The sequence below is a fragment of the Octopus sinensis genome, linkage group LG10 (assembly GCF_006345805.1).
Source record: "Octopus sinensis linkage group LG10, ASM634580v1, whole genome shotgun sequence".
NCBI lineage: Eukaryota > Metazoa > Mollusca > Cephalopoda > Octopoda > Octopodidae > Octopus > Octopus sinensis.
In genome coordinates this window covers 93947049-93964548 of record NC_043006.1, presented here as the reverse complement: position 1 = coordinate 93964548, position 17500 = coordinate 93947049, and the positions used below count along the sequence as shown (strand labels likewise).

At 36.6% G+C, this 17500-nt stretch overlaps 1 protein-coding gene across 3 annotated transcripts in view; it reads right to left on the bottom strand.

Annotated features, from left to right (window-relative positions):
• LOC115216602 (dual specificity protein kinase zak2-like) overlaps positions 1 to 17500 on the bottom strand; it is a 30106-nt gene that overhangs the window by 2673 nt on the left and 9933 nt on the right. For 2 of the 3 annotated variants that reach the window (XM_036506929.1, XM_036506928.1), the window contains exons 2-3: positions 6727 to 6818; positions 1 to 234 (exon numbers count right to left, since the gene is read on the bottom strand). The exon at positions 1 to 234 is cut by the window's left edge and continues 2673 nt beyond it. The gene's annotated coding sequence lies outside the window, so the exon portion shown is untranslated. Of the gene's footprint in view, positions 235 to 3829; positions 3890 to 6726; positions 6819 to 17500 lie in introns of those variants that run through there. The other variant, XM_029786075.2, reaches the window with a different exon arrangement.

Here is a 17500-nt window from a genome sequence, read left to right as displayed (position 1 = left end):
CATTAGTACACACCGTCTGAATAATCAAAGACAGGTCTATCAAGAGTAGGGTACGTATGGCAGACAGTTTGCTCGATCAAGGATTATAAGGTCCTGAATAAGGACAATGGCAACAATAACAACGTTTGGCTGGTTAGACTGTATTTATGGCAAAGTCTGTTGTTTAGTTTTCAACAAGCCACGTTCGTTCTGGTTCTTTGTTCTTCCATGTTTGACTTCACTTTGAGTTCCCACCTGAATGAAGAAAAAATTGATTTCTATTAAATATGATTACGAAGCACACACACAAGAAATTCCATGGAAGCGAAATCAGGATGGACCAATTGAGGAAGTTCAGTTAACTTGTTTATTCTAAACGATTCTAAATGTTTCCTATCATTCGATGTGGTTGGGCGAGTCTGGATTTAGAATTCCTATTCCTTTGCATTACATACATGCATACATATATATGTGTGTGTGTGTGTGTATATATACATAGTACATATATACATAGTACCCCATATATATATATATATATATATATATATATATATTATATATATATATATATATATATATATATATCTACTCTTTTACTCTTTTACCTTTTACTTGTTTCAGTCATTTGACTGCGGCCATGCTGGAGCACCGCCTTTAGTCGAGCAAATCGACCCCAAGACTTATTCTTTGTAAGCCCAGTACTTATTCTATCGGTCTCTTTTACCGAACCGCTAAGTGACGGGGACGTAAACACACACCAGCACCGGTTGTCAAACAATGCTAGGGGGATAAACACAGACCACAAAACGCACACATATATATACATATATACGACGGGCTTCTTTCTTTCAGTTCGTCTCCCAAATCCACTCACAAGGCTTTGGTCGGCCCGAGGCTATAGTAGAAGACACTTGCCCAAGATGCCACGCAGTGGGACTGAACCCGGAACCATGTGGTTGGTAAGCAAGCTACTTACCACACAGCCACTCCTGCGCCTATATATTATATATATATATATATATAATTATTAATTTAATATATAAATAACTATAACTTTTCAATTCATGCTGACTACATGATAAAAATCATTAACGTGACTACATGATAAAAATCATTAACGTGATTTCATCCATAGTGCTTCTCGTGTGTACAAATAGATGCAACTGCATGCGTTAATTTATTGCTCTGTGTAGGTTACTATCGTCCACTATACACATGCACGTAAGTACATACGTGTGTGTGTGTGTGTGTGTGTGTGTGTGTGTGTGTGTGTGGTGTGTTGTGTGGGTGTGTGTGGTGTTTACGTGAATAGAATCAAATAAGAGATATCTAGCTTGATAGACTGACCGAAATATAGTGAAATAGATTCAAATTACTTATGTGGAGAGCCCTAAGTACCTCTGTCAAACGATTTGTTACTTCCTTCACAACCAGAGATAAATTGAAGCGTTTTCATTTACAAACAAGTGCAACCGAGTTTATATCCAACAGGGTCAGTGCGAAACCTAACAAGCATTTTCAATTTATTCAATATCACGTTGCTGCTGCTAAAATCTCTCAGGTGTATCTAACAAAGAGATATCAATAATAGAGACCTATTTATGTACATAGTTTTAGTTAGAATATATATTATACTGCTGCTGCTGCTGATGATGATGATGATGATAGTAATAATAATAATGAAATAATAATAATAATAATAATAATAATAAAAATAATATAATAATAATAATAAATAATAATATAATAATATAATAATAATAATAATAAATAATAATAATAATAATAATAATAATAATATAATAAAAAAAATAATAATAATAAATAATAATAATAATAATAATAATAATAATATATAATAATAATAATAATAATAAATAATAATAATATAAATAATAATAATAATAATAATAATAAATAATAATAATAATAATAATATAATAATAATAATAATAAAAATAATAATAATAATAATAAAAATATAATAATAATATAATAATAATATAAAAATAATAATAAAATAATAAATAATAATAATAATAATAATAATAATAATAAATAATAATAATAATAATAATAATAATATAAAAATAATAAATAATAATAATAATAATAATAATAAAATAATATAATAATAAAAAAAATAATAAAAATAATAATAATAATAATAATAATAATAATACTAATAATAAAAATAAAATAATAATAATAATAAATAATAATAAAAATAATTAATAATAATAATAATAAATAATAATAATTATAATAATAATAATAATAATAATAATAATAATAATAATAATATAATTAATAATAATAATAATAATAAAAATAATAATGCAGTACCAGGCAGTGGCTCTTGTGGTTTCTGATCTTAACTGATTGGTAGTGTTATCATATACATTGTTTTGTTTTGGTATAAATATTCTGCTCAATACCACAGATTTGCTTGTCAGTTGTTTGACCTTAACCAGTTGAGCATGTCCCTTAGTGGCTGACGATATGTGCATCTCTGATCATGAGCAGAAGTAGTGGGGGAGCATCATAGCCGTCTGTTGAAAGGAATTCTTAGAGGTTTGGATAATTCACCTTTGGAAACATGGGTGTTTCTTTCAACATCCTTAAAACAACCCTTATTCAGGGACCTTTTGAGCGGGATGGGCTACTGGACCAAAAGAAAATTCTAACTGGGGCCCCACCTGCAAGGTCATGTGCTGTTTGTCTTCATATGAGATCACTATGTTGCGCACACATGGTTGTGATGCATGTGCCTGGTGTACCCTTATCAGACGGGTAGTCATGATGCGTATAGTGGGTTTTGTATATTTTACTCCAGTGTCACTTTGATGGAATGCACTGCTCTCTCACTCAATAACAATAATAATAAAGAGTGGGAAGGGTACTTATTGGATACGAACACAGCATTAGAGCAGAAGAAAACAACATAGCATTGTATGTAAACAATGCCACAGAATCGCTATTATTAGAATTAAGAAGGTGAGGCTTGTGTAGGATGGAAGATTGCAAAGATAAAGCACTGTAAAAGAAATTGAAAACGGATGAAACTGAAATTAGGTGGGTAAAGAAAAGAATGCATGGTCAATTTCATAGGGATATTGAAGATAAGACAGAGAAAAAAGATGGCTGTGGATGACTAAAAGTGATTTAAAATCGGAAGCGGAGGCTCTAATCTGTGCTGCCCAAGAGCAAGCACTAAGAACAAACTACATGAAATACAGAGTAGACAACAAATCAGAAAGTGATAAGTGCAGAATCTGTGGACAAAACGGTGAAACTGTATGGCATATTACCAGCCAATGTACGCCACTAACCCATAAGGAATATAAGAGACGCTACTACAATATAGCAAGGCTTGTTCATTGGACACTTTGAAACAAGTATGGACTTGACAGAGCAAAAGATTGGTACGGCCATAAAAACCTGAAGTCATTGTCGAAAACATAAATGCAAAGATCCTGTGGAATTATATGATTCAGTGCGACCATGAGATAGAAAATAGGAAGCCGGATATAGTCGTAATTGAGAAAGAAAGCAAACTATGCTGGATCATAGATATAGCATGCCCAGCTGAAAACAAGATATGCAATAAGGAAGAAAGAAAAGTCGATAGATATGACAGGATAGCTTGGGAAGTTAAGCAGTTGTGGTCGATGTAAAAGGTAACAGTAGTACCAATAATTGTCGGAGCCCTGGGAACAGGGAGCAAAAATCTCGAGAAGTACATGGAACAAATAGGGGCTACAATAAGGGTGGAGCACTTGCATAAAACAGAAACTGCTTGGAACCGTTCGAATACTCCGGAAGGTGCTCGAAAAATAAGAGGTGTTACCTTAGTTCACTGGTAGTGAACAGCTGACACCGTAGTACATCTCCAGCGTTAGAAGCTGTGCAAAGGCAATAAAGTATAAATAAAGCGCCGAGCTGGCAGAAACGTTAGCACGTCGGGCGAAATGCTTTGCGATATTTCATCTGTCTTTACGTTCTGAGTTCAAATTCCGCCAAGGTCGATTTTGCTTTTCATCCTTTCGGGCTGAATAAATTAAGCACCAATTGCGTTCTTGGGTCGATTTAATCGATTGGCCCCTCTCCCAAAATTTCGGGTCTTGTACCTAGAGTAGAAAATAAAAATAATAATAATAATAATAATAATAATGAAGATGATGATGATGATGATAAAAAAAAATGCCCTGATGCAGTAACTGATTGGAAGTGTTATCATGTACATTGTTTTGTCTTGGTATAAAAGATGGGCTACAGCAATATTCTGCTCAATACCACAGATTTGCTTGTCAGTTGTTTGACCTTAACCAGTTGAGCATGTCTCTTAGTGGCTGACGATATGTGCATCTCTGATCACGAGCAGAAGTAGTGGAGGAGCATCATAGACATGTGTTGAAAGGAATTCTTTGGGGTTTCAATAATATCCCTCTGGAAACATGGGTGTTTTGATCAACATACTTAACGACCCTTATTCAAGGACCTTTTGAGCGGGATGAGCTACTCGACTTGAAGAAAATTCTAACTGGGGCCCCACTTTCACGGTCATGTGCTGTTTATCTTAATATAAGGTCATCATGTCGTGCACATATGGTTGTGATGCATGTGCCTGGTGTACCCTTATCAGACGGGTAGTCATGATTTGTATATGTAACCCCAATGTCAATTTGATGGAATGCATTGGTCTCTCACTCAATGATAAGACTATTAATGGACAGTTCAGTAAATAACTTGGAAGGATAAATGCAATCATTGAAATGAGGACGGAGAAGACACAGAAAAGCAGTCGAAACGGAGGATTACAAGAAGTTAAAGAAGTGATAACACCCCTCTCCACTCCCATCCCCCACACAAGAGGCTATATCAGGTAAAAGAATTTTAAAATGAAAAATGAATTTTAAAATGAGATACCAACAAATAATAAACCAATTCCAGCAGAATGGTTTCTGTAGAAACCATGAAAGAAAATTTTATCAACATCTGAAGGAACCTCAGGAGAATGATGAGAAGGAACTTCAGAGGAATGGTGTTCGAGATGCCGAAACAGCAAAGCATTTTTGGTCAGATATATTGGAGCGAAAGAGTTCAGCATGAAAGAGGAGAGATTGGTTATGGAAATTGAAAAGAGAAATGTGACAAGATCAAAACAAGAGAATATAAATATTGGTTTCGAATCTTGGCACAACCATCAGTCTAAGGGGAGGGTAAGATGATTATATCGACCCTAGTACGTAACTGGTACTTATTTTATCGAACTCGAAAGGCTGAAAAGCAGAGTCGAACTCGGCGGATTTTAAACTCAGAATGTAAAAACGGACGAAATATCGCTTAGCATTTTTTCCGACCTGTTAACGATTCTGCCAGCTCGCCGCCTTCAAGGGAATATAAATAGTAACGAAGATAAAGTGAAAGAGATGGCTTAGGAAATTACTGGATCAGATTGTGTTCAAGGATTATGGCTCGAAAATCTCCTAAGTATACACAGCCATATATGACTCATTGCAGAGAAAATGAAGCTCACAACATGGATGACAAGAGGAACAACAATGATGGGACAGAAGGACAAAGGAAAGAAAAAGGAAGTAATCAATTATAATCCAAGCTTATTATTCTTCTGGAATTATCAACTGGCCCCGTGGCAGATGAAATATATAACTTTCTGGAGAAAGAGAATTTATTGGCAGGGGCGCAAAAGGGAAGCAGAAAAAAGTCAAAGGGAACTGTCGATCGGTTGTATATTGATAGGAGGGTACCAAGTAAGGGTACGATTAAGTAAAAAGAATTTAGCTGTTGGCTGGATGGAATACATGTAATCTATCGACAACGTTCCACACTGCTGACTCTTGGGTCTGAGAACAATCAAGGTCAATGAGAAGAATAATAGTGTTGTTTTTAGAAAAGAAAAATACCTCAAAAATCTCCAATGAGATCATCGAAAGAAGGATTAGGATTAACATGAGGAAATGACTCATTTGGAAATGTGAAAATTCGTAGAGAGTCTTTCTGGGTGACTTGTTTTCTTCACTGATTTTCGTGCTTGTGTTAGTCTCTCTGACAAGTATACAGAGAAAATCCAGGCCTGTCTACAGGTTTACCATAACTAGGGCAAAAATAATGCTGCTTTATATGGATGACCACAAAGTGTACGCAAAAAATGAAACAACAACAACAACAACAAAACACGAATTCTCTGATCTAAGAAGTAAGAGTATTCAACAAGGATATTAGAATGTAGTTTGGGCTAAACTATGTTGTTTTAATTGTGAAGAGAAACTAAAAAATTAAACCCGATGGCACATTACCACAGGAAGGTAACCATTAAATCGCTGAGAGATAAAAAGGGATACAATTTTGGCATAACGCCCGTAGACTTGGGGGAAAGGGTCAATCTATCATGTCAACGCCAATGCTTAACTGGTATTTATTTTATCGATCAGGAAAGGAGGAAAGGTAAAGCTGGAAGTTGAACTCAGAACGTAATACTTAATGACATTTTGTCTGGCGTGTAACGATTCTGCCAACTCGACGGGTTTTTAAATAACTTTTTAAAAAGTTTATTGAAAAAAGTAGTGAGAAACCCCACTCTGTGATCCCTGCAAGACTCGACAGAGAAGGATTCGTCTTGGATGACTTCTAATAATGGTTGACAATCTTTGGAATAAAAAATAGAAACAGACATGCTACTTGCTGCACAACTACAAAACTTTGAAAATAAAGGAAGGTACTGACCTCATATGCAGACTAAGTAACCAGCACAATGGAGGTGGGGTCGATTAGAGTGTTGTCTTCAAATCTAGGATGAGCACTCTCCCTTCGAGATCCTGCAAGTAAAAAATAAAAGTCATCTTTGATTGCACAGTCCTTGCAAGGTTCATATATACATAAACGCAGTTGAACCAGTAGTAATACCCATTGAACAATATGACAACACTTTGTTATAGAAACGGCAAGATAAACAAGCCGTTACGTTTTGAGTTCAAATTCCGCCGAGGTCGACTTTGCCTTTCATCCTTTCGGGAGCGATTAAATAAGTACCAGTTACGCACTGGGGTCGATATAATCGATATATCCGTGTCTGTCCTTGTTTGTCCTCTGTGTTTAGCTCCTTGTGGGTAGTAAAGAAATAGGTATAAACAAGATGCAATTGAGGCAGACGTTATTTAAACAAGAAACAAGAAAAGAAATAATGAAACAGATCCCCACACTGGAGATGCCCCCCCGACTCGCATCAGGGCTTCCTACATCAATTACTATGAACAAATCCTTTGTACACGAAGTGAAGTGGCTTCTCATATGTGATTGTTAGCAGTTCAGCTGTGGAATTTGGCAGGAAGGGGCCTTCATATTCCTGATAGCTCATGGAAAACTTTTGTTAGGGTTTTCACCTGAAGTCAGTCCTTCGTGTGCATTTTAAACTCTGCCTTCATCTCTTCACGCACCAGCAATCCCATTCTTCTCCTGCAGGTATTTCAAGAAGTCCCTGAAATCTTCATTTTGTGATGGCACCGCTGCAAACCTCATAGCTTCCAAAGAATAGGCGGGCTTCTTCATCTTGGTTTCTTCTGGAAAACGGGTAAACCGATATTTGTTTGTTCCACATTCCTTCCGTTTGGTTTGTTCTTTTTCTTTCTTAACAACTTTTTCGTTTCCAATTTCCCCAACTTTCTTCATTTCTTTTCTGTAAGACGAGGAATCGGTAGAAGTGGGTAAAGGGTTGCGTGGGGTGGGTGATGACTCAGTATCTTTGTCCTCAACTTCTTGGTCGTTAGCTTCTGGTTAATCTGCTCTTAATCCACCGTTTAAGAAGCCATGACCAGGAAGCTTTCAGAACCTTTTCTCTCTACAGTCTCTGCAGCTGTTCACTACTATCTCTCCTCATCTGCTTTTACTCCTTTTAGGAACGAAATCCTTTAACAATTCTTACTACTACACGTGTAACGGCTGGACTTTATGCGATATGGCTCCGTAGTCTTCAACAGTCATCAAGACTTACTTTTGCATAAAGACCTATCCAACCAAATCTCATTTGCAGTCACTTCGCTACTCTCTACTTCTTCCTACAACACAACAAAAGTAACAAAAGAGTTAGGGAAAACCTGACTTAATCCCTGTGTTTTTTCCTCCAACGTATTTGGAACCCAGCCAAACCAGCTCAGCCCATTTTCTTCCCTTACGTTAGTTTCGAAAACTAGGCACACACTTCCATTGTCCTGTTCCGACTGACAGACACTATATCATGACTTCCTTTAACTGCACCTTTGAGGTTACTCTGAAAGCCTGTTTGTTTTAAGAGAGGAAGACACATGTTATTTTCCCATGGCGGAATCATTAGCGCGTTGGACAAAACGCTTAGCGGTATTTCTTTCGGTTCTTCATGTTCTGAATTCAAATGCTTCCGACGTCGACTCTGCTTTTCATCCTCTCGGACAAAATAAAGTACCAGTTGAGCAAGCTACTCCTGCGCTTGACCGCGTGTGTATCGTTGGCGATTTTTTTCCTCCGTCTTCCCTTCCTTGGATCTTTCCTTTTCCTATGTTTCTGACGAAGAGCTCCGCTCGAAACGTTAAATCCTCCTTTTTTCTTTCCTTTCCTGAGCGTCCATTAACACTATACTTGTTCAACGTCCTCGCGTTGTGTTTTCTCTTTGTGCTTTCATGTTTGGATTAACTATATATATATATATACATACTAGCAGTATCGCCCGGCGTTGCTCGGGTTTGTAAGGGAAATAACTATATAAGCATTTTTAGAGAGTTACTTCCCTTATATAACCGAGCATAAAAATGCATTAATAAAACGAAAAAATGATGGTAAATTTTTTTTTAAATCGTAAACTCATCGTAGACGCGCGCTAATACCCAGAAGGGCTCGATATGAATCACGACTATAAGATACCCGCTTTTGGTTAAACTGCACCGCAAAATGTGGGGGTAGTTAGGAATCTAAATCGGAGGAGACAGACTCTCATACAGACAACTTCAGTTTTATATATAAAGATATATATATATTGGAGCAGTCAGTCGGTTACGACGACGAGGGTACCAGCTTATATGAGCAGCAGAATAGCTTTCTCGTGAAATTAACGTGCAAGTGGCTGAGCACTCCACAGACACGTGTGCCCTTAACGTAGTTCTCAGGGAGATTCAGCGTGACACAGTGTGTTACAAAGCTGGCCCTTTGAAATAAGGTACAACTCATTTTTGTCAGCTGAATGGACTGGAGCAACGATCGTGAGCCGACTGCCCTAACTACTAAGCCACGCACCTTCACACACACCACACACACACACACACACACACACACACACACACACACACACACACAAATATGTATGTATGTCCAGGATGACCCAAAAGTAGGTTTACAGTTATTCAATCATCTCTTTCGCATTCATATATTAACAGTTAAGATCTTAAATATAAAACAAAAACATTTGAAACCATTATTCTATGCTAATTTAGTTAATTGTAAGATAGAAATTTAAATGTAATAAAATGTTTTAAAAGAAATTTAAAGTGCCTACGTGACGACTGTAAACCTACTTTTGGGTCACTGTATGTGTGTGTATATATATACACTCACACAGGTAAATTGTCACCGCTATATATTTTTTATTTCGCGCACGCGCATTCTTGTTTTTTGGTTTTGTCGACTACACAGTATAGTAGGGTCAGTTGGACACCGTCTGTGAGAAAAACCCCACCATGACACAATTCACTCTGCCAGAAATTTAGAAACAACATACTGTACTGATTGGCATTCGTGCCAGAAGCTCCAATACGAACATTTCAGAGTGTTTGGGTGTCAATTTGAGGACAGTGCAATCTAAGGACTTGTACCGAGAGTGATAAAAATCAAACATCCAGTCAACATCCTGGTGTTTGGAGTGATTTCTAGTGATGGCGACGTTATGTTTCCATTCATTTTCCCACACGGCCTCAGACTCAACACTGAGAACTTGGAAGATGTAGAGCTGCCCTGGGCCAAGAGGGTGGCTGCTAGAAGACCCTATGTCTGGCAACAGGACTCTGCACCATGCCACACAAGCAGGAGAATATAGTCATGGCTGTCAGACAATTTCTGCGATCCCATAACCCATAACATCTGGCTACCTAACTTCCCAGACTGCAACCCCTTTGATTATTATGTGTGGGGCGCAGTTGAGCGAGAGACCAACAAAACTCCTTGTAACACCAAAGATGAACTGAAGGCAAAGAATAACGCAGCACTCATCAACTTAAACAAAGAGACCGCCCAGAAGAGTTGCAGGAGATTCCGAAGTCGCCTGGAGGCTAAGGTTGAAGCCAATGGCGATTTTGAAAGTAAACGTACTCTTTAGTATTTCAAGATACTTTTATGTAATTTTGGTAAATATATCTGCTAAAATGAGATGTCAATGTTATTTTCATTTTTGCATAACTTATACGACAGTTTATATGTATGTACGTACGTACGTATGTATGTATGTATTATGTATGTATGTATGTATGTATGTATGTATGTATGTATGTATGTATGTATGTATGTATGTATGTAATTACATATATAATTACATAAGTATGTAATTATGTATGTATGCATGTATGTATGTATATGGGTTAATAAGCATATATATACTGCCTGTTGGTAAAAAAAATATAAAATAAATTAAAAGTTGTCTTCTTCCACAAAAAATATGGAAATGAAATCGTCATTAATGTATGCACACACACACACACACACACACACACACACACACATGTATATGGCTGTGTGGTAAGAAGCTTGCTTCCCAACCATATGGTTCAGGTTCAGTCCCACTGAATAGCACCTTGGGCAAATATTTTCTACTATAGTCTCGGGCCGACCAAAGCCTTGTGACTGGATTGTTAGAAGGAAACTGAAAGAAGCCCGTTGTATATATATATATATATATATATATATATATATATATATATATATATATATACACGTGCGTCTTTGTGTCTGTGTTTGTCTCCCACGCACGTGTTGGTTTGTTTACACCCTCCGTAATTTAGCGGTTCTGCAGGTGTTTTGTTAAGAAAAAATGTACTGGAGTTGATTCATTCAACTAAAAATTCTTCAAGCCCCAGCATGGGCACAATCTAATGAGTGAAACAAGTAAAAGATAAAAAAGATCCATACATGTACGTACATATGTATGTATGTATGTATGTATGTATGTATGTATGTATGTATGTATGTATGTATACATAAATGCATACATATATATATATATATATATATATATATATATATATATAATATATATATATATATATATATATACACACTAGCAAACGCACCCCTCCTTCATACGGTTTAATTTGCTTTGGGAATATTTTTTTTACCAAATAATTGAACACCGAGAAGGTTTATAAGTAGTACGGCAATCTATGTTTCAAATTAAGGTAGGAACAGAAAACCAAATTGAAGGCTGGTTACTGTGGAGGTCGTTGCACTTTAATAATCATAGAACATATAAGTCTGCAAGCGATGCAAAGTAAAGTTACTGAAGTGTTTTGGGAGTAGATTACAAATAATGACTACCAAATATAGTTTTTACATTAAAGCGAAATATTTTTTCAGAAACAGCAACATAAATAGTGTAAGGAATTTGAAGGAAGACGTTGAAACTTCCCGTCTGCGAGTTTATTTTATTCAACAGCAAAGGGCGCCAGGTTTTCGGAGAGAAGTATGATTAGTACGTTAAAAAATGGCAACATACTACTTACTTGAAAAAGTAGAGTTAAAGGAATGTATTTGCTACATGCTTACAGTGTACGTCCACCCTGAAATTGACTTCAGGTAACGAAAAATGAAGACATGAAGAGTTTGGCTTCAGTTCACGAATACTGCTTTGTATGTTTGGTAGTTCGCTGTGAAAAGATGTCGCTTTCGAAATATCATAATGGATGGATAAATAAACATCCTTAAAGTGAAACAATGCATTGGTAGTTAAACAATGGTATCAACAAATAAAAGAGAGGGAAAGGAACATCACCTTTCAAGTAACTCAGAGTAGGCAAAGGTAAGCTTGCCAAAGTTTAATGCAGTTTAAATATGTAGATTAAGTTAGTTTGGTGTTGGATATTCATTGCGCACAGTGTTCCTAATCAATTTATTCACCGTCGCAGGTGAACAGTCGAAATAACTAAATAAACACAATTCTTTCACTTTTATAGTATTCTCTAACCAAGTTAATTATATACAATTGCAAAATATAAATAAATAATAAATAAAAAATGTGAAAACCGCTAAAAATATTCTCTAATGCCAATACACGAAGATATAGATTAAAAAAGTATGGAAGACACTACATAAAAAAAAACTATGTACATGCAATGATTTAGAGAAAAACCCGTGTAAACCACCGTTTTCCCCGGTTTGTTCCTTTACGCGGGAGCTCAGAGCAAAATGTTATAGTGCATGACCATCGATGGGACATAAGTAATGTGTGTGTAAAGTTTGGTGAAAATCGGTTGAGAATTGTAGAAATGTATGCGTTAATCAATATACACACACATACTGTGATTTATATGTATTTATGCATGTATGTATGTATGTATGTATGTATGTATGCATGCATATAGACACTTATATATTAACAGAGTGATTAATTACAGTGTAAAATCCACCGTCAAAACAAAACGATGTAAATATAATTGCAGATTGTTAAATGGTATTTCATTTAGAAAAATTTACGACATCGCTACTTACATACACCACGCCATCACTGCCACCACCACCACCGCTAACATTAGAAGGACGATGACGAAGATCACCTCCATCACCACTACCACTAGTACCGCCACCAACGGAGATAACAAGCAAAGTCGCAGCCTATTTTGTATTACTTAATAACAGGTGAACCTTTACCAGAACAACAAACAACGGAAACAATAACCTGAATGTATTCGAAGAACTGTAACAATCAGAACAATTCTTAAAGCAGCATTCCGAAAGCACTTAACGAACGAAGACTAACAATATAAGACCATGAATACTTTCAGGCAAATGCATTTACAATGTATTGAATGCATTGTTTATATATATTTCACCTGTTTGGTACTCATGTCGTTAAAGAGTCAACGAGGAAACCGCTACGTGGTCGCTTGTTTTGCAAGAAGTAATAAGTTAATCGCCTTCAAATAACCTCTCGCCGTCTTGAAAAGGGAGGTTTCTGATAACGTGGTTCATCTGTGTATAGTCATGTTGGAAAGAGGAACGCCTTTGATCCTTTACACACACACACACACACACACACACACACACACACACACACACACACACATATTAGGTACAAGACTGACTGTGTGGTTGAGAAGTTTACTTCATAATCACATGGTTCTACGTTCAGTCCCTCTGCATGGTACCTTGGGAAAATGTTTTCTTATTTCTTTACTATCCACAAGGGGCTAAACACAGAGGAGACAAACATGGACAGACAGACAGATTAAGTCGATTATATCGACTCCAGTGTGTAACTGGTATTTATTTAATCGACCCCGAAAGGATGAAAGGCAAAGTCGACCTCGGTGGAATTTGAACTCAGAACGTAGCGGCAGACGAAATACCGCTAAGCATTTCGTCCGGCGTGCTAACGTTTCTGCCAGCTCGCCGCCTTTCGCTACCTTGGGCAAATGTTTTCTACTATAGCCCTAGGCAAACCGCAGACACGTGACTGAATTTGGTAGACGGAAACTGCAGCATTGTTCATCAGAAAATGACCGAAAAACATGTTCATAAAGAAGATTTATTTGCTTCATACTCCTCGTATGCCGAATCTGCCCATAAGAAAGAAACAAATAATACAATGTGGCTGTCGGTCATAACACCCGAGCAACGCCGGGGTGCATTGCTAATAAGTATGTCTTTGTGTGTGTGCGTGTGCGTCTTTGTGTCTGTGCTTGTTCCCTACCACCGCTTGGTAATCGGTGTTGTTTACGTCCCCGTAACTTAGTGGTTCCGCAGCTCCTAGAATAAGCACCAGACACAAAAAAGACCTGGGTCAATTCATTCCAGTAAAAATTCTTCAAGGCGGTGCCCCAGCATGGCCGCAGTCCAATTACTGGAAAAGTAACAGATAAAAGATACGCTCACACGTGTGTGTGTCTGTGTGTGTCTATATGTATACTATACCTATACAGACACACATAGTGAATATAATATATATATGCACGCACATACATACATACATACATACATACGCGCGCGCACATACACACACACACACACACACACACACACACACACACACACACACACACACACACACATTGCTGAACGCAAATTTTTCTACCGATCTAATCTGAAGAATATCAACAAATAATTAGCAATAATTTGAGATTTTATGGGCTGCCCAATGCGGGTCTTCAATCTAGGTAACAGCGACCCCTTGACATTCTGAATATGGGTGAAAAATGTCAAAGAGGCCCTGATGAGGTCGTTAGGTATTTAGAATGCCACGATTTTAAAATCGTAGCCGTTCTCAACGTAAGCATTGTACACCAGCCACTGAGTTGTGATTATATTCCAATTTGGACTTTGTATTACTGGTAAGCAGAAACCAGATTGGTGATGTACCAAAGTCCCATGTTCGTAGTTTGCTTCGTTTAGATATAAACCGGTATGGAATGAGTATTAATTATTAATATTTAATATATTAAACGAAATTATATTGAAATTAAAGCGAAATATAGGAAATATGGAGCTTTTAGTTTTGACTCTTTCACAAATATTTTTCTGACGTGTTATATATAAATATATCTATGTTTATTTATATTGATCCTCACTGGTTAGTGTGGTTGTATTAAATTGGAAACAAACGTTGTGATGATTTGCGTAAAAGCAAGTGAAGTTTGTGTACGATTTGATGAAACAGCCCTGCATGACTGCGTGTCTTTATTACTGGTCTGTGATCCTGTTACTAAAGAGTTGCTAGAATCTGAGACAAAATTTTCAACGATTTACAAAACTGAAAAAAAAAATTAAGGTAATTCTAATAAACCACTTGAGGAAAGATCTTCTTTGAAACTGCTTGGCCTTATTTTCTGACCTGATCTTTCTGGGATTCTTACATACAATCAATTGATAGGTCTGCTTCCTGCAAGACTGGGTCATTGTGTAGGTCAAAGGACTACCTCACATTTCAGGCAATTTTGTATTTTTACATGTCCACAATTCATCCTTTTATGGAATGTTGTTGTCATATTTGGGCCGGTGCACCGTCTTGTCACTTGTCTCTCCTCGATCGGGTTCAGGTATGAGTCCCTAATTTGATTGGTCCCTCTCTTGCTTCGACTCTGCAATCTTTGTCACATCAACGTGACGTCACCAGATTTAGTCTTTTCTACCATTATTGCTAAAAGAATTGCTCTGAAGAACTTTCTCTCTTTGTGCCAGATCACTTTGTACTATCTCACCTAACTTGAAACTCACATCGCTTTCATCCAAATGCTGTTGTACTTCCATGAATAAGGAAATCTTTCTCTGGTCGTAGCTGTTTTTCATGAATTGCCAGACTTCGGAATTCTCTTTCAACTCATTGTATTATTCCTTCTTACGACCAGAACTCTTCCAGGTAAATTCATTCTTTTTTTCGTCTTAATTTCTCCCTTTTCTTAGTCATTTACACTTAGTGGCTGTGTTATTTATAGGCAACATTTAACTGTAAGACGTCTTCGTGATAAACTAAATGAAGCTTTACAGGTTGTAATCGAAGCAACAAATAAGACCAAAGCTCGACCGCTAAATACATGTATGTTCTTTGTTGTTGATATTTTGTAAATAAATGTCATTATTGTTCCTTTCGCTTGAACAAGGGACATCTTGTCTCCCTGTTGTTTAAATTTGAATAATTCTTTCGTTAAAAATGTCAGAAAGGCAATCAATATTTGGTTGTAGCGTTGGTAGTTGCGGTTGTAGTACTCACTCTGGCAATGGTGATTGTGATAGTGATGTAGCAAATAGTAGTAATAGTAGTAGTAGTAGAAGTTATAATTGTAGCAATAGTAGTATGTATGGTTACGGTAGTAGTGGTAGTAACAGTAGTGGTAGTGGGAGTAGCAGAGGTTCTAGTAGTAGTTGTAGTAGTTGTTGTTGTTGTATAAGTAGTAGAGATTATACTAACATTGGTGGTGATTGTGGTTGTGATAGCGATGATGGTAGTTGTAGTGGTACATTTATTTGCTTAATCTGAAGGAAGGGTGATACCGTTGTCCATAGAATTCAAAGACCCTCCAAAGATCTTGGAAGCAGGACTGATCTTTAAATATTATTTCATTTACAATTTAAAAAGAAATCAAGTAACTTCGCATTGACCCTCTCCAGTTTGAGTGCAGGAACTAAACAAATTCCGGTTTGGGAAAGCTCCGCTTACACAACTAAACTATGTCGTTTGTTATCTTATATAATACATGCTAATGTCAGTGTATCGCATTTTTTCAACTTTACTCTTAGAAGCCGTAGTGCGACATATACCATTTTGGAATCAGGCTGACACCGTGAGTAAATTAAAAACATTCCGGACCGAATCCGGACCCGTAATCCTGAAATTTTGGATTCCCAAGTTTTCATTACTGCAATTGTTTTCGGCGATTTTTTTACGTGATTTTTTTGAGACAAATTTTTTGTGCAATAACAATTTTTATAACTTGGAAATATATTTTGAAAATAATTGAAATTAGCTGCGAAATCCAGCGATAATTTTCGGCGATTTTTTACGTGATCTTTGCGACGAATATGATCATCATTGGAATATGACTTTAGAGGAAGCAACTACAACAAATTCTCCAAAACAAGTCCGAGATCTGTTTGCAGATCTTCCCATTCGGGTCAGTTGCTTAACATCCATATACTTGCTTAAAAGCCGCCCTATCGCGCGGCTTTTGAGCTAGTTTCTTATATGTGAGAACAAAAGTTCTGGCTTAGCTCCAGATGACAACTTTGCTACGAAAGCAAAGAAAGCCTGCGATAATTGCCTGCGAAGTTGAATTTTAAAAAAGAAATATGGATGAAACAATGTATGTTAGTATCTTGAAAACAAACTAGCAGATTTTCTTGCCTTTCTGATATTTTAACAAATGAAATTCAAACAGCAAGGAAATAAAATCTCGTTGAATCAAAAGAATAGAAATTACATTTCTCAGCGAAGTTCAATTTCCAAGTTACAACATGGTAGATCAAAACTTCTATCATTTTCCCCACATAAAAGGCATTTCTGGAAATATATGCTGACCAAGAATATTAACATCTTCATCTTCTAGCGTTGAAGAAAGACATGGTTTGTAGATTTTAAAATTTTGGAGAGCTGAAAATATCAGTTTTGGCTGTAAATCGATTTCCGATCGATGCAAACAAATCTCACAGTAGATCTATTTGAAGAACTGTTAGTCTTGCAAAATGGCTTTGAAGTTCAGATGCTATTTCACCCAAAGAGTAATCGAGTTTCATTATTACCGACGGAAGCAATATTAGTTCAAAATAGCATTCTGTCAATCTT